The sequence below is a fragment of the Canis aureus genome, unplaced genomic scaffold (genome assembly GCF_053574225.1).
Source record: "Canis aureus isolate CA01 unplaced genomic scaffold, VMU_Caureus_v.1.0 ptg000263l_RagTag, whole genome shotgun sequence".
Taxonomy (NCBI): Eukaryota; Metazoa; Chordata; class Mammalia; order Carnivora; family Canidae; genus Canis; species Canis aureus.
The window spans coordinates 1-19,967 of record NW_027554517.1 but is presented as its reverse complement, the minus strand read 5'-3'; the positions used below and the strand labels follow the sequence as shown (position 1 = coordinate 19,967).

Here is a 19,967-nt window from a genome sequence, read left to right as displayed (position 1 = left end):
TGTCCTGCCAAACCCCAAAAACAGGACTAAGTGCATACAATACTCACAAGCTTTATTTAAATTGTATACAAATGTATTGCTACTCTAGTTAACTTAACACAACAGTCTTACACGCATTCGATCTCGTGGTCTATCTATAGATAGCATCCCCTTTTTTTTTCCTCTCATATTTACTATGTATTTTATTTATTATACACACTACAATTTCAGTATAAGTTAATGTAGCTTAATTAATAAAGCAAGGCACTGAAAATGCCAAGATGAGTCGCACGACTCCATAAACACAAAGGTTTGGTCCTAGCCTTCCTATTAGTTCTTAGTAGACTTACACATGCAAGTCTCCACGCCCCAGTGAGAATGCCCTTAAAATCAGCAGTGATCTAAAGGAGCAGGTATCAAGCACACTCTTAAGTAGCTCATAACACCTTGCTAAGCCACACCCCCACGGGATACAGCAGTGATAAAAATTAAGCCATAAACGAAAGTTTGACTAAGCCATACTAAAAAGGGTTGGTAAATTTCGTGCCAGCCACCGCGGTCATACGATTAACCCAAACTAATAGGCCCACGGCGTAAAGCGTGTTTAAGATACCTTTGCACTAAAGTTAAAACTTAACTAAGCCGTAAAAAGCTACAGTTACCATAAAATAGACCACGAAAGTGACTTTATAATAATCTGACTACACGATAGCTAAGACCCAAACTGGGATTAGATACCCCACTATGCTTAGCCCTAAACATAGATAATTTTACAACAAAATAATTCGCCAGAGGACTACTAGCAATAGCTTAAAACTCAAAGGACTTGGCGGTGCTTTATATCCCTCTAGAGGAGCCTGTTCTATAATCGATAAACCCCGATAAACCTCACCACCCTTTGCTAATTCAGTCTATATACCGCCATCTTCAGCAAACCCTCAAAAGGTAGAATAGTAAGCACAATCATTTTACATAAAAAAGTTAGGTCAAGGTGTAACTTATGGGGTGGGAAGAAATGGGCTACATTTTCTACCCAAGAACATTCCACGAACGTTTTTATGAAATTAAAAACTGAAGGAGGATTTAGTAGTAAATTAAGAATAGAGAGCTTAATTGAATAGGGCCATGAAGCACGCACACACCGCCCGTCACCCTCCTCAAGTAATAAGACACAACCATAACCATATTAACTTAACTAAGACACAAGAGGAGACAAGTCGTAACAAGGTAAGCATACCGGAAGGTGTGCTTGGATTAATCAAAGTGTAGCTTAACTAAAGCGTCTGGCCTACACCCAGAAGATTTCATTACTTATGACCACTTTGAACAAAAGCTAGCCCAACTAACCCCAAACTTAAGTATCACAGACATATAAAGTAAAACATTTAGTTAAATAATAAAAGTATAGGAGATAGAAATTTTAATTGGAGCGATAGAGATAGTACCGTAAGGGAATGATGAAAGACATCTTAACAGTATTAAACAGCAAAGATTACCCCTTTTACCTTTTGCATAATGAACTAGCCAGAAACGACTTAACAAAGAGAACTTAAGCTAAGCTCCCCGAAACCAGACGAGCTACCCATAAACAATCTAAAAGGATCAACTCATCTATGTAGCAAAATAGTGAGAAGATTTGTGGGTAGAGGTGAAAAGCCTAACGAGCCTGGTGATAGCTGGTTGCCCACAAACAGAATTTTAGTTCAACTTTAAATTTACCTAAAAAAAACAAAATTTTAATGTAAATTTAAAATATAGTCTAAGAAGGTACAGCTTCTTAGAATCAGGATACAACCTTTATTAGAGAGTATATACTAACATCACCATAGTTGGCTTAAAAGCAGCCACCAATTGAGAAAGCGTTCCAGCTCAACAAACAATATAACTTAATCCCAATCATATTACATCAACTCCTAATTATACCTCCTGGGCCATTCTATTTAAATATAGAAGCAACAATGCTAGTATGAGTAACAAGAACTATTTTCTCCCCGCATAAGCTTATATCAGAAACGGATAGACCACTGATAGTTAACAATCTGATAATATCAACCCAAAAATGAAATACTTATCTACCCTATTGTTAACCCAACACAGGCATGCATTTAAGGAAAGATTAAAAGGAGTAAAAGGAACTCGGCAAACACAAACCCCGCCTGTTTACCAAAAACATCACCTCCAGCATTTCTAGTATTGGAGGCACTGCCTGCCCAGTGACACTTGTTTAACGGCCGCGGTATCCTGACCGTGCAAAGGTAGCATAATCATTTGTTCTCTAAATAAGGACTTGTATGAATGGCCACACGAGGGTTTAACTGTCTCTTATTCCCAATCAGTGAAATTGACCTTCCCGTGAAGAGGCGGGAATGCCACAATAAGACGAGAAGACCCTATGGAGCTTTAATTAACTAACCCAAACTTATGGATACTAAATACCTACAAGGCATAACATTACACCATTATTGTGGGTTAGCAATTTAGGTTGGGGTGACCTCGGAATATAAAAAAACTCCCGAGTGATTAAAATTTAGACCCACAAGTCAAAATATAACATCACTTATTGATCCAATAATTTTTGATCAACGGAACAAGTTACCCTAGGGATAACAGCGCAATCCTATTCAAGAGTCCATATCGACAATAGGGTTTACGACCTCGATGTTGGATCAGGACATCCTAATGGTGCAGCAGCTATTAAGGGTTCGTTTGTTCAACGATTAAAGTCCTACGTGATCTGAGTTCAGACCGGAGTAATCCAGGTCGGTTTCTATCTATTATATAACCTCCCCCAGTACGAAAGGACAAGGGATGTAAGGCCTACCTCACAAAGGCGCCTTAAAACTAATAGATGAAGTCAACTCAATCTAACCAGTTTATCTCCTCATAAGCCCGAGAAAAGGGGCTTTGTTAGGGTGGCAGAGCCCGGTAACTGCGTAAAACTTAAACCTTTATTATCAGAGGTTCAATTCCTCTCCCTAACAAAATGTTCTTTATCAACATTATCTCTCTTATCATCCCAATCCTTCTTGCCGTAGCCTTCCTCACCCTCGTTGAACGAAAAGTCTTAGGCTACATACAACTTCGAAAAGGGCCTAATATCGTAGGCCCCTACGGCCTCCTTCAACCAATCGCAGATGCAGTAAAACTCTTCACAAAAGAACCTCTACGACCACTTACATCCTCCATATCAATATTCATTCTAGCCCCCATTCTAGCTCTATCACTAGCCCTAACTATATGAATCCCTCTCCCAATGCCCTACCCACTCATTAATATAAACTTAGGAGTCCTATTCATACTAGCAATATCAAGTCTCGCCGTATACTCCATCCTTTGGTCAGGATGAGCCTCAAACTCCAAATACGCTCTAATCGGAGCCCTCCGAGCAGTAGCTCAAACAATCTCATATGAAGTAACACTAGCAATCATTCTCCTATCAGTCCTCCTAATAAACGGGTCATTTACACTATCCACACTAATTATCACCCAAGAACATATATGACTAATCTTTCCGGCCTGGCCCCTAGCCATGATATGATTCATTTCTACTCTAGCAGAAACTAACCGAGCCCCCTTCGACTTAACTGAAGGAGAATCCGAACTAGTTTCTGGATTTAACGTAGAGTATGCAGCGGGTCCTTTTGCCCTATTCTTTCTAGCAGAGTACGCAAATATCATTATAATAAATATCCTCACAACAATTCTATTCTTCGGTGCATTCCACAACCCATTTATACCAGAACTCTACTCTATTAACTTCACTATAAAAACCCTCTTACTAACTATCTGCTTCCTATGAATTCGAGCATCATACCCTCGATTCCGCTATGATCAATTAATACACTTATTGTGAAAAAATTTTCTACCCCTAACTTTAGCCCTATGCATATGACATGTTGCCTTACCCATTATTACCGCGAGTATCCCACCCCAAACATAAGAAATATGTCTGATAAAAGAGTTACTTTGATAGAGTAAATAATAGAGGTTTAAATCCTCTTATTTCTAGAATAATAGGCTTCGAACCTAATCTTAAGAATTCAAAGATCTTCGTGCTACCAAACTTACACTATATTCTACAGTAAGGTCAGCTAAATTAAGCTATCGGGCCCATACCCCGAAAATGTTGGTTTATACCCTTCCCGTACTAATAAAACCCCCTATTCTCACTATTATTATAGCAACTATCATGGCAGGGACCATAATCGTCATACTAAGCTCGCACTGATTACTGATCTGAATTGGATTCGAAATAAACATGCTAGCCATCATCCCTATCCTCATAAAAAAGTATAATCCACGAGCCATAGAAGCCTCTACAAAATATTTTCTTACACAAGCTACTGCCTCAATATTACTAATAATAGGAGTCACCATTAACCTTCTTTACTCCGGCCAATGAGTAATCTCAAAAATCTCAAACCCCATCGCATCCATCATAATAACCACCGCCCTAACAATAAAACTAGGCCTATCTCCATTCCACTTCTGAGTTCCCGAAGTAGCACAAGGAGTAACACTTATATCAGGAATAATCCTACTAACATGACAAAAAATCGCACCTATATCCATCCTATATCAAATCTCCCCATCAATTAACACCAACCTTCTTATACTAATAGCCCTCGCATCCGTTCTAGTAGGAGGCTGAGGCGGACTAAATCAAACTCAACTACGAAAAATCATAGCATACTCCTCCATTGCCCACATAGGCTGAATAGCCGCTATCATTATTTACAACCCTACAATAATAATCCTAAACTTAACTTTATATATTCTAATAACACTATCTACCTTCATACTATTCATATTAAACTCATCCACCACAACCTTATCCTTATCCCACATATGAAATAAATTTCCCCTAATCACCTCCATAATCTTAATCTTAATATTATCCCTAGGAGGACTACCCCCATTATCTGGCTTCATCCCTAAATGAATAATTATTCAAGAATTAACAAAAAATAACATAATTATTATTCCAACACTAATAGCCATCACCGCTCTACTTAACTTATATTTCTACCTGCGACTCACATATAGCACCGCACTTACCATATTCCCGTCCACAAATAACATAAAAATAAAATGACAATTCGAGTACACAAAAAAGGCAACCCTACTACCCCCCTTAATCATTATCTCAACTATACTACTCCCGCTAACACCTATATTATCAGTCTTGGACTAGGAGTTTAGGTTAGACCAGACCAAGAGCCTTCAAAGCTCTAAGCAAGTGCTATACACTTAACCCCTGACCAAATCACCTCTAAGGGCTGCAAGAATCTATCTTACATCAATTGAATGCAAATCAAACACTTTAATTAAGCTAAGCCCTCCCTAGATTGGTGAGCTTCTACCTCACGAAATTTTAGTTAACAGCTAAATACCCTAGTAACTGGCTTCAATCTACCTTCTCCCGCCGCGTAGAAAAAAAAGGCGGGAGAAGCCCCGGCGGCGTCTAGGCTGCTTCTTTGAATTTGCAATTCAATATGAAAATTCACCACAGAGCTTGGCAAAAAGAGGACTTAAACCTCTATTTTTAGATTTACAGTCTAATGCTTTTATCAGCCATTTTACCTATGTTCATTAACCGATGACTGTTCTCTACTAATCACAAAGATATTGGTACTTTATACTTACTATTTGGAGCATGAGCCGGCATAGTAGGCACTGCCTTGAGTAGGTCAGCCCGGTACTTTACTAGGCGACGATCAAATTTATAACGTCGTCGTAACCGCCCATGCTTTCGTAATAATCTTCTTCATAGTCATGCCCATTATAATTGGGGGCTTTGGAAACTGACTAGTGCCATTAATAATTGGTGCTCCGGACATGGCATTCCCCCGAATAAATAACATGAGCTTCTGACTTCTTCCTCCATCTTTTCTTCTACTATTAGCATCTTCTATGGTAGAAGCAGGTGCAGGAACGGGGTGGACCGTTTACCCCCCACTGGCTGGCAATCTGGCCCATGCAGGAGCATCCGTTGATCTTACAATTTTCTCCTTACATTTAGCCGGAGTCTCTTCTATTTTAGGGGCAATTAATTTCATTACTACTATTATCAACATAAAACCCCCTGCAATATCCCAGTATCAAACCCCCCTATTTGTATGATCAGTACTAATTACAGCAGTTCTACTCCTACTATCCCTGCCTGTACTGGCTGCTGGAATTACAATACTTTTAACAGACCGTAATCTTAATACGACATTTTTCGATCCCGCTGGAGGAGGAGACCCTATCCTATATCAACACTTATTCTGATTCTTCGGACATCCTGAAGTTTACATTCTTATCCTGCCAGGGTTCGGAATAATTTCTCACATTGTCACTTACTACTCAGGGAAAAAAGAGCCTTTCGGCTATATAGGAATAGTATGGGCAATAATATCTATTGGGTTTTTAGGCTTTATCGTATGAGCTCACCATATGTTTACTGTAGGAATAGACGTAGACACACGAGCATACTTCACATCCGCCACTATAATTATCGCTATTCCAACAGGAGTAAAAGTATTTAGTTGACTGGCAACACTTCACGGAGGCAATATTAAATGATCTCCAGCTATGCTATGAGCTTTAGGGTTTATTTTCTTATTCACAGTAGGCGGGCTAACAGGCATTGTCCTAGCTAATTCGTCCTTAGACATCGTTCTTCATGATACGTATTATGTTGTAGCTCATTTTCACTATGTGCTCTCAATGGGAGCAGTTTTTGCCATTATGGGAGGATTTGCCCACTGATTCCCCTTATTCTCAGGTTATACTCTTAACGATACTTGAGCAAAGATTCACTTTACAATTATATTTGTGGGAGTAAATATAACTTTCTTCCCTCAGCATTTCCTAGGTTTATCCGGAATACCTCGTCGGTACTCTGACTATCCAGATGCATATACCACCTGAAATACCGTCTCCTCTATAGGATCGTTTATCTCGCTTACAGCGGTGATGCTTATAATTTTTATAATCTGAGAGGCCTTTGCATCCAAACGAGAAGTTGCTATAGTAGAACTTACTACAACTAATATTGAATGACTACATGGATGTCCCCCTCCATATCACACGTTCGAAGAACCTACATATGTAATCCAAAAATAAGAAAGGAAGGAATCGAACCCCCTAAAATTGGTTTCAAGCCAATGTCATAACCACTATGTCTTTCTCAATCAGGAGGTATTAGTAAAATATTACATAACTTTGTCAAGGTTAAATTATAGGTGAAACCCCTATATACCTCTATGGCGTACCCATTTCAACTCGGATTACAGGACGCAACCTCCCCTATTATAGAGGAGCTACTTCATTTTCATGACCATACACTAATAATTGTATTCTTAATCAGTTCTTTAGTTCTCTACATCATTTCCCTAATATTGACTACAAAATTAACTCATACAAGCACAATAGACGCACAGGAAGTAGAAACAGTATGAACTATCCTACCCGCCATTATCCTAATCCTAATCGCTCTACCTTCCCTCCGAATCCTTTATATAATAGACGAAATCAATAACCCCTCTTTAACCGTGAAAACAATAGGCCACCAATGATACTGAAGCTATGAATATACTGATTATGAAGACTTAAACTTTGACTCCTACATAATCCCAACACAAGAATTAAAGCCAGGAGAACTCCGACTATTAGAAGTAGACAACCGAGTTGTCCTCCCAATAGAAATAACCATCCGAATACTTATTTCTTCAGAAGACGTTTTGCATTCATGAGCTGTTCCATCACTAGGTCTAAAAACTGACGCTATTCCAGGACGACTAAACCAAACCACCCTTATAGCCATACGACCGGGACTGTATTATGGCCAGTGCTCTGAAATCTGCGGATCTAACCATAGCTTTATACCCATTGTTCTTGAAATAGTCCCCCTATCTTATTTTGAAACCTGATCTGCCTTAATAGTATAACCTAGACTAGACTTACTCATTAAGAAGCTATAAAGCATTAACCTTTTAAGTTAAAGACTGGGAGTTTTAACCTCCCCTTAATGAAATGCCACAGCTAGACACATCCACCTGATTTATTATAATCTTTTCAATATTTCTCACCCTCTTCATTCTATTCCAACTAAAAATTTCAAATCACCACTACCCGGAAAACCCAATAACCAAGTCTACTAAAATCACTAGTCAACATAATCCTTGAGAAAACAAATGAACGAAAATTTATTCGCCTCTTTCGCTGCCCCCTCAATAATAGGTCTCCCTATTGTAGTACTGATCGTCATATTCCCTTCCATTTTATTCCCAGCACCCAATCGCCTAATCAATAATCGGTTAATCTCCATTCAGCAATGATTAATTCAATTAACATCAAAACAAATACTAGCAATTCATAATCAAAAGGGACGAACCTGAGCTCTCATACTTATATCACTAATTCTATTCATTGGTTCAACTAACCTACTTGGACTACTACCCCACTCATTTACGCCCACGACACAACTCTCTATAAACCTCGGAATAGCAATCCCCCTATGAGCAGGGACAGTAATTACCGGTTTCCGCTATAAGACCAAAGCATCCTTGGCACACTTTCTACCCCAAGGCACCCCTCTTCCCCTAATTCCAATACTAGTAATCATCGAAACTATTAGTCTATTCATTCAACCCATAGCTCTAGCCGTTCGATTAACCGCCAATATTACTGCAGGACACCTCCTAATCCATTTGATTGGAGGGGCTACCTTAGCTCTTATTAATATTAGCGCGACCACAGCTTTCATCACTTTTATTATTTTAATTCTATTTACGATTCTAGAGTTTGCTGTTGCCTTAATTCAAGCCTATGTCTTTACCTTACTAGTAAGTCTATACTTACATGACAACACCTAATGACCCACCAAACTCACGCTTACCATATAGTTAACCCAAGCCCATGACCGCTAACAGGAGCCCTTTCTGCCCTTCTTATAACATCGGGTCTTATCATATGATTTCACTATAACTCAATATCCCCTACTTACATTAGGATTCACAACCAACCTGCTAACCATATACCAGTGATGACGAGATGTGATCCGAGAAGGCACATTCCAAGGACATCACACCCCTATTGTACAAAAAGGACTACGGTACGGAATAGTTCTTTTTATTGTATCAGAAGTATTTTTCTTTGCAGGCTTCTTTTGAGCCTTTTACCATTCCAGCCTAGCCCTACTCCTGAACTTGGAGGTTGCTGACCTCCCACCGGCATTATTCCTCTTAACCCACTAGAAGTTCCTCTACTCAACACCTCAGTCCTCCTAGCCTCCGGAGTATCTATTACTTGAGCCCATCATAGTTTAATAGAAGGCAATCGTAAACACATACTTCAAGGCCTATTTATTACAATCTCCTTAGGCGTATATTTTACACTATTACAGGCCTCCGAATACTACGAGACATCTTTTACAATCTCCGACGGAGTGTACGGATCTACCTTTTTTATAGCTACTGGGTTTCACGGACTACATGTAATTATTGGCTCCACATTCCTTATCGTGTGCTTTCTCCGACAACTATACTACCACTTCACATCAAACCACCACTTCGGATTTGAAGCCGCTGCATGATATTGACACTTTGTTGATGTAGTCTGACTATTCTTATATGTATCTATTTATTGATGAGGGATCCTATTTCTTTAGTATAACTAGTACAAATGACTTCCAATCAGTTAGCTCCAGATCAACCTGGAAAGAAGTAATAAACGTAATACTAACCTTGATAACTAATGTAAACCCTAGCGTCCTTACTTGTACTAATCGCATTCTGACTTCCCCAACTAATATTTATACAGACAAGACAAGCCCCTACGATGTGGTTTTGACCCCATGGGATCTGCTCGCCTACCTTTCTCTATAAAATTCTTCCTAGTTGCCATCACATTCCTGCTTTTCGACCTAGAAATCGCACTCCTACTCCCACTTCCCTGAGCGTCACAAACAACAAGTTGACAACAATACTTATCATAGCACTCCTACTAATCTCCCTCCTAGCTGCAAGCCTAGCGTACGAATGAACCGAAAAGGGGCTAGAATGAACCGAATATGATAATTAGTTTAAGCCAAAACAAATGATTTCGACTCATTAGATTATGATTTATCTCATAATTATCATATGTCCATAGTATATATTAATATCTTTCTGGCATTCATTCTTTCTCTAATAGGTATACTTGTTTATCGATCACACCTAATATCATCGCTACTATGCTTTAGAGGGCATAATATTATCACTATTTGTAATATATCTGTAACTATTCTCAACAACCACCTTACATTAGCCAGCATGATACCAATCGTACTACTAGTATTTGCTGCCTGCGAAGCAGCATTAGGACTATCTCTACTAGTTATAGTATCTAACACCTACGGGACTGATTACGTACAAAACCTAAACCTCTTACAATGCTAAAAATTATCATCCACACTATCATACTGATCCCCCTTACATGAGTATCAAAGCCTAACATAATCTGAATTAACACGACAACATATGGTTTGCTAATCAGCTTAATCAGCTTATTCTACCTGAATCAACCAAATGATAATACATTGAACCCCTCCTTAATATTTTTCTCTGACTCCCTATCAGCACCGCTACTAGCACTTACAACATGACTTCTACCCCTTATACTTATAGCAAGCCAACACCATTTATCAAAAGAACCCTTAACTCGAAAAAAACTAATATATTTCAATACTGAATTCTTCTCCAGTTGTTCCTAATTATAACTTTCACCGCCTCTGAACTTATCTTCTTTACATCCTATTTGAGGCAACACTAATCCCAACCCTGATCATTATTACCCGATGGGGAATCAAACTGAACGACTAAACGCAGGGCTCTACTTCTTATTTTATACTTTAATAGGATCTCTCCCACTCCTAGTAGCTCTCCTTTACATCCACAATTTCAATGGCTCCCTAAATTTTCTCATAATCAATACTGAATTCAACCTCTGCCAAACTCCTGATCTAATGTTTTCTTATGATTGGCATGCATGATAGCATTCATAGTAAAGATACCTCTATACGGCCTCCACTTGTGACTACCAAAAGCACACGTAGAGGCCCCTATTGCCGGCTCCATGGTACTTGCCGCCGTACTCCTGAAATTAGGAGGCTATGGCATGATACGAATACAACCCTACTAAACCCCTGACCAACTTCATAGCGTATCCTTTCATAATATTATCTCTATGAGGCATAATCATAACAAGCTCTATCTGTCTCCGTCAAACAGATCTAAAATCCCTTAATTGCATACTCCTCAGTTAGTCATATGGCACTCGTTATTGTAGCGGTTCTTATTCAAACACCATGAAGTTATATAGGTGCAACAGCCCTAATAATTGCCCATGGTTTAACATCCCTCGATGCTATTCTGCTTAGCCAACTCCATTACGAACGAATCCATAGCCGTACTATGATTCTCGCACGAGGACTTCAAACCCTCCTTCCCTGATAGCAGCCTGATGGTTATTAGCAAGCCTCACAAATCTGGCTCTTCCTCCAACAATTAATCTTATCGGAGAACTATTTGTAGTGATATCCTCATTCTCATGATCCAACATTACTATTATTCTAATAGGAATTAACATCACCATCACTGCCCTATACTCACTTTATATACTAATCACCACACAGCGTGGTAAATATTCCACCATATCAAAAATATCAAACCGTCATTCACACGAGAAAATGCCCTAATAACCTTGCATCTACTGCCTCTACTCCTCCTATCCCTTAACCCTAAAATTATTCTCGGTCCCATCTACTGTAAGCATAGTTTAACAAAAACATTAGATTGTGAATCTAATAATAAAAGCTCAAACCTTTTTGCTTACCGAAAAAGTACTGCAAGAACTGCTAACTCATGCTCCCATGTATAAGAACATGGCTTTTCAACTTTTATAGGATAGAAGTAATCCATTGGTCTTAGGAACCAAAAAATTGGTGCAACTCCAAATAAAAGTAATAAATATATTTACTTCATGCATAATCACAGCTCTAGTCATTCTTACTTTGCCCATCATTATAACCTCTACTAAACTCTACAAAAATAAGCTATACCCATACTATGTAAAAACCGCTACTTCTTACGCATTCATAATTAGCATAATTCCCACAATAATATTCATCTACTCAGGACAGGAAACAATTGTTTCAAACTGACATTGAATAACAATCCAGACCATAAAACTATCCATGAGTTTTAAATTAGACTACTTCTCAAAATCTTTGTGCCCGTAGCCCATTTTGTCACGTGGTCTATTATAGAGTTTTCTATATGGATATATACACTCGATCCTTATTTATATTAACCGATTTTTCAAGTATCTTCTCTTATTTCTTATTACTATAATAGTCTTAGTCACCGCAAACAACATATTCCAACTATTCATTGGCTGAGAAGGAGTTGGAATTATATCATTTTTACTTATTGATGATGATACGGCCGAACCGATGCAAATACAGCTGCCCTACAAGCTATCCTCTATAACCGTATTGGAGATGTAGGCTTCATTATAACCATAGCATGGTTTCTATTGAACTTAAACACAGAGACCTTCAACAAATCTTTATTACAACAAACGATAATTTTAATTTGCCGCTACTTGGCTTACTATTAGCAGCTACCGGTAAATCTGCTCAATTCGGCTTACATCCCTGACTCCCCTCAGCCATAGAAGGCCCCACTCCTGTATCAGCCCTACTTCACTCAAGCACAATAGTTGTAGCAGGAGTATTTCTTCTTATCCGCTTTCATCCACTAATAGAGCATAATCAAACTATTCAAACCCTCACTTTATGCTTAGGGGCTATTACTACACTATTTACTGCAATCTGCGCTCTTACACAGAACGATATCAAAAAAATTGTAGCGTTCTCTACCTCAAGCCAACTAGGCCTAATAATAGTAACAATTGGCATTACCAGCCTTACCTAGCCTTCTTACACATCTGCACTCACGCATTTTTTAAAGCTATGTTATTCATATGTTCAGGGTCAATTATCCACAGCCTAAACGATGAACAAGACATTCGAAAGATAGGTGGCCTATTTAAAGTCCTTCCCTTCACCACAACTTCCCTGATTGTCGGAAGCCTCGCATTAACAGGCATACCTTTCCTTACAGGATTCTACTCCAAAGACCTGATCATCGAGTCCGCTAACACGTCGAATACCAACGGCCTGAGCCCCTCTTAATTACACTCGTTGCCACATCCCTAACCGCTGCCTACAGCACCCGAATTATATTCTTCGCTCTACTAGGCCAGCCCCGCTTCTCCCCTATAATCCTTATCAACGAGAATAATCCTCTCCTAATTAACTCTATTAAACGACTCCTTATCGGAAGTGTATTTGCAGGATACATTATCTCCCACAGCATCACACCCACCACCATCCCACAGATAACTATGCCTCATTATCTAAAAATGATAGCCCTTGCAGTAACTATCTTGGGTTTCATCCTGGCACTAGAACTAAACCTTACCATACAAGGACTCAAATTTAACTATCCATCTAATTACTTTAAATTTTCCACCCTCCTTGGCTATTATCCAACCATTATGCACCGCCTCACACCTAAAACAAGTTTAACCATCAGCCAGAAATCAGCATCTATACTTCTGGACTCCATCTGACTAGAAAACATCCTACCCAAATCAATCTCGTATTTCCAAATAAAATCTTCTACCCTTATTTCAAATCAAAAGGGTCTCATCAAGCTCTATTTCCTATCGTTCATACTAACTATAATTCTCAGCCTACTAATCCTTAATTACCACGGGTAAACTTCCATGATAACCAACACACCAGTTAACAGCGACCAACCTGTAACAATCACCAACCAGGTTCCATAACCTATATAAAGCCGCAATACCCATAGCCTCTTCACTAAAAAACCCAGAGTCCCCCGTATCATAAATTACCCAATCCCCTATTCCATTAAACTTTAATACTACCTCCACCTCATCATCCTTCAAAATATAGCAAGCAGTCAACAACTCAGACAATAGACCAGTAATAAAAGCCGCTAGAACAGCCTTATTTGAAACTCACACCTCAGGGTATTGCTCAGTAGCCATAGCAGTTGTATAACAAATACTACTAATATACCCCCCAAATAAATTAAAAACACTATCAGCCCTAAAAAAGAACCCCCAAAATTCAGAACAATCGCACAACCAATCCCACCGCTAATAATTAGCACAAGCCCACCATAAATAGGAGATGGTTAGTGGCAAAACCCACAAAACTCATCACAAAACGATACTTAAAATAAATACAATGTATGTTATCATTATTCCTACATGGAATTTAACCATGACTAATGACATGAAAAATCATCGTTGTATTTCAACTATAAGAACATTAATGACCAACATTCGAAAAACCCACCCACTAGCCAAAATTGTCAACAATTCATTCATTGACCTCCCAGCGCCATCTAACATCTCTGCTTGATGGAATTTCGGGTCCTTATTAGGAGTATGCTTGATTCTACAGATTCTAACAGGTTTATTTCTAGCTATACACTACACATCGGACACGGCCACAGCTTTTTCATCGGTCACCCACATCTGTCGAGACGTTAACTACGGGCTGAATTATCCGCTATATACATGCAAATGGCGCTTCCATATTCTTCATCTGCCTATTCATACATGTGGGACGAGGCCTATACTATGGATCCTATGTATTCATAGAAACATGAAACATTGGAATTGTACTACTATTCGCAACCATAGCCACAGCATTCATAGGCTATGTACTGCCGTGAGGACAAATATCATTTTGAGGGGCAACTGTAATCACTAACCTTCTCTCCGCCATCCCCTATATCGGAACCAACTTAGTAGAGTGAATCTGAGGTGGCTTCTCAGTAGACAAAGCAACCTTAACACGATTCTTTGCATTTCATTTTATCTTTCCATTCATCATCGCAGCTCTAGCAATAGTACACCTCCTATTTCTACACGAAACCGGATCCAACAACCCCTCAGGAATCACATCAGACTCAGACAAAATTCCGTTTCACCCCTACTACACAATTAAAGATATCCTAGGAATCCTACTCCTGCTCCTAGTCTTAATATCACTAGTTTTATTTTCACCAGACCTATTAGGAGATCCAGACAACTACACCCCTGCAAACCCCCTAAACACCCCTCCACATATCAAACCTGAATGATACTTCCTATTCGCCTATGCCATCCTACGATCTATCCCTAATAAATTAGGAGGTGTACTCGCCCTAGTATTCTCCATCCTAATTTTAGCATTCATTCCATTCCTCCACACATCTAAGCAACGCAGTATAATATTCCGACCCCTCAGCCAATGCCTATTCTGACTTTTAGTCGCCGATCTTCTCACTTTAACTTGGATTGGAGGACAGCCAGTTGAACACCCTTTCATCATTATCGGACAGGTCGCCTCAATTCTATATTTCACCATCCTATTGATTCTAATGCCAACAATTAGCGTTATCGAAAATAATCTTCTAAAATGAAGAGTCTTTGTAGTATAATCATTACCTTGGTCTTGTAAACCAAAAATGGAGAGTAGTCGCCCTCCCTAAGACTCAAGGAAGAAGCTCTTGCTCCACCATCAGCACCCAAAGCTGAAATTCTTCTTAAACTATTCCCTGACACCCCCTACATTCATATATTGGACCACCTCTACTGTGCTATGTCAGTATCTCCAAAAAATCCTTCTTTCCCTCCCCTATGTACGTCGTGCATTAATGGCTTGCCCCATGCATATAAGCATGTACATGATATTATATCTTTACATAGGACATGTCTAGTCCAATTCCACAACCCATTGATCCTCAACAGTAACTAGATGCATATCACTTAGTCCAATAAGGGCTTAATCACCATGCCTCGAGAAACCATCAATCCTTGCCTGTAATGTCACTCTTCTCGCTCCGGGCCCATGCTAATGTGGGGGTTACTATCATGAAACTATACCTGGCATCTGGTTCTTACCTCAGGGCCATGACTCTATTTATTCCAATCCTACTAATTCTCGCAAATGGGACATCTCGATGGACTAGTGACTAATCAGCCCATGATCACACATAACTGTGGTGTCATGCATTTGGTATCTTTTATTTTTAGGGGGGAATCTGCTATCACTCATCTATGACCGCAACGGCACTAACTCTAACTTATCTTCTGCTCTCAGGGAATATGCCCGTCGCGGCCCTAATGCAGTCAAATAACTTGTAGCTGGACTTATTCATTATCATTTATCAACTCACGCATAAAATCAAGGTGCTATTCAGTCAATGGTTTCAGGACATATAATTCTAGGACACACGTGTGTACACGTACGTACACGTGTGTACACGTACGTACACGTGTGTACACGTACGTACACGTGTGTACACGTACGTACACGTGTGTACAACGTACGACGTGTGTACACGTACGTACACGTGTGTACACGTACGTACACGTGTGTACACGTACGTACACGTGTGTACACGTACGTACACGTGTGTACACGTACGTACACGTGTGTACACGTACGTACACGTACGTACACGTACGTACACTGTGTACACGTACGTACACGTGTGTACACGTACGTACACGTGTGTACACGTACGTACACGCGCAAGACATTAAGTTAACTTATACAAACCCCCCTTACCCCCATAAACTCATGTCATCTATTATACACTTATTTATGTCCTGCCAAACCCCAAAAACAGGACTAAGTGCATACAATACTCACAAGCTTTATTTAAATTGTATACAAATGTATTGCTACTCTAGTTAACTTAACACAACAGTCTTACACGCATTCGATCTCGTGGTCTATCTATAGATAGCATCCCCTTTTTTTTTCCTCTCATATTTACTATGTATTTTATTTATTATACACACTACAATTTCAGTATAAGTTAATGTAGCTTAATTAATAAAGCAAGGCACTGAAAATGCCAAGATGAGTCGCACGACTCCATAAACACAAAGGTTTGGTCCTAGCCTTCCTATTAGTTCTTAGTAGACTTACACATGCAAGTCTCCACGCCCCAGTGAGAATGCCCTTAAAATCAGCAGTGATCTAAAGGAGCAGGTATCAAGCACACTCTTAAGTAGCTCATAACACCTTGCTAAGCCACACCCCCACGGGATACAGCAGTGATAAAAATTAAGCCATAAACGAAAGTTTGACTAAGCCATACTAAAAAGGGTTGGTAAATTTCGTGCCAGCCACCGCGGTCATACGATTAACCCAAACTAATAGGCCCACGGCGTAAAGCGGGTTTAAGATACCTTTGCACTAAAGTTAAAACTTAACTAAGCCGTAAAAAGCTACAGTTACCATAAAATAGACCACGAAAGTGACTTTATAATAATCTGACTACACGATAGCTAAGACCCAAACTGGGATTAGATACCCCACTATGCTTAGCCCTAAACATAGATAATTTTACAACAAAATAATTCGCCAGAGGACTACTAGCAATAGCTTAAAACTCAAAGGACTTGGCGGTGCTTTATATCCCTCTAGAGGAGCCTGTTCTATAATCGATAAACCCCGATAAACCTCACCACCCTTTGCTAATTCAGTCTATATACCGCCATCTTCAGCAAACCCTCAAAAGGTAGAATAGTAAGCACAATCATTTTACATAAAAAAGTTAGGTCAAGGTGTAACTTATGGGGTGGGAAGAAATGGGCTACATTTTCTACCCAAGAACATTCCACGAACGTTTTTATGAAATTAAAAACTGAAGGAGGATTTAGTAGTAAATTAAGAATAGAGAGCTTAATTGAATAGGGCCATGAAGCACGCACACACCGCCCGTCACCCTCCTCAAGTAATAAGACACAACCATAACCATATTAACTTAACTAAGACACAAGAGGAGACAAGTCGTAACAAGGTAAGCATACCGGAAGGTGTGCTTGGATTAATCAAAGTGTAGCTTAACTAAAGCGTCTGGCCTACACCCAGAAGATTTCATTACTTATGACCACTTTGAACAAAAGCTAGCCCAACTAACCCCAAACTTAAGTATCACAGACATATAAAGTAAAACATTTAGTTAAATAATAAAAGTATAGGAGATAGAAATTTTAATTGGAGCGATAGAGATAGTACCGTAAGGGAATGATGAAAGACATCTTAACAGTATTAAACAGCAAAGATTACCCCTTTTACCTTTTGCATAATGAACTAGCCAGAAACGACTTAACAAAGAGAACTTAAGCTAAGCTCCCCGAAACCAGACGAGCTACCCATAAACAATCTAAAAGGATCAACTCATCTATGTAGCAAAATAGTGAGAAGATTTGTGGGTAGAGGTGAAAAGCCTAACGAGCCTGGTGATAGCTGGTTGCCCACAAACAGAATTTTAGTTCAACTTTAAATTTACCTAAAAAAAACAAAATTTTAATGTAAATTTAAAATATAGTCTAAGAAGGTACAGCTTCTTAGAATCAGGATACAACCTTTATTAGAGAGTATATACTAACATCACCATAGTTGGCTTAAAAGCAGCCACCAATTGAGAAAGCGTTCCAGCTCAACAAACAATATAACTTAATCCCAATCATATTACATCAACTCCTAATTATACCTCCTGGGCCATTCTATTTAAATATAGAAGCAACAATGCTAGTATGAGTAACAAGAACTATTTTCTCCCCGCATAAGCTTATATCAGAAACGGATAGACCACTGATAGTTAACAATCTGATAATATCAACCCAAAAATGAAATACTTATCTACCCTATTGTTAACCCAACACAGGCATGCATTTAAGGAAAGATTAAAAGGAGTAAAAGGAACTCGGCAAACACAAACCCCGCCTGTTTACCAAAAACATCACCTCCAGCATTTCTAGTATTGGAGGCACTGCCTGCCCAGTGACACTTGTTTAACGGCCGCGGTATCCTGACCGTGCAAAGGTAGCATAATCATTTGTTCTCTAAATAAGGACTTGTATGAATGGCCACACGAGGGTTTAACTGTCTCTTATTCCCAATCAGTGAAATTGACCTTCCCGTGAAGAGGCGGGAATGCCACAATAAGACGAGAAGACCCTATGGAGCTTTAATTAACTAACCCAAACTTATGGATACTAAATACCTACAAGGCATAACATTACACCATTATTGTGGGTTAGCAATTTAGGTTGGGGTGACCTCGGAATATAAAAAAACTCCCGAGTGATTAAAATTTAGACCCACAAGTCAAAATATAACATCACTTATTGATCCAATAATTTTTGATCAACGGAACAAGTTACCCTAGGGATAACAGCGCAATCCTATTCAAGAGTCCATATCGACAATAGGGTTTACGACCTCGATGTTGGATCAGGACATCCTAATGGTGCAGCAGCTATTAAGGGTTCGTTTGTTCAACGATTAAAGTCCTACGTGATCTGAGTTCAGACCGGAGTAATCCAGGTCGGTTTCTATCTATTATATAACCTCCCCCAGTACGAAAGGACAAGGGATGTAAGGCCTACCTCACAAAGGCGCCTTAAAACTAATAGATGAAGTCAACTCAATCTAACCAGTTTATCTCCTCATAAGCCCGAGAAAAGGGGCTTTGTTAGGGTGGCAGAGCCCGGTAACTGCGTAAAACTTAAACCTTTATTATCAGAGGTTCAATTCCTCTCCCTAACAAAATGTTCTTTATCAACATTATCTCTCTTATCATCCCAATCCTTCTTGCCGTAGCCTTCCTCACCCTCGTTGAACGAAAAGTCTTAGGCTACATACAACTTCGAAAAGGGCCTAATATCGTAGGCCCCTACGGCCTCCTTCAACCAATCGCAGATGCAGTAAAACTCTTCACAAAAGAACCTCTACGACCACTTACATCCTCCATATCAATATTCATTCTAGCCCCCATTCTAGCTCTATCACTAGCCCTAACTATATGAATCCCTCTCCCAATGCCCTACCCACTCATTAATATAAACTTAGGAGT

At 39.3% G+C, this 19,967-nt stretch overlaps 2 pseudogenes; both read left to right on the top strand.

The window, feature by feature from the left end:
- Nucleotides 1-284: 284 nt before the first annotated feature.
- LOC144309932 (18S ribosomal RNA) lies at nucleotides 285-1,239 on the top strand (annotated as a pseudogene).
- Nucleotides 1,240-16,984: 15,745 nt separating this feature from the next.
- Nucleotides 16,985-17,939, top strand: LOC144309935 (18S ribosomal RNA; annotated as a pseudogene).
- Nucleotides 17,940-19,967: the final 2,028 nt, after the last annotated feature.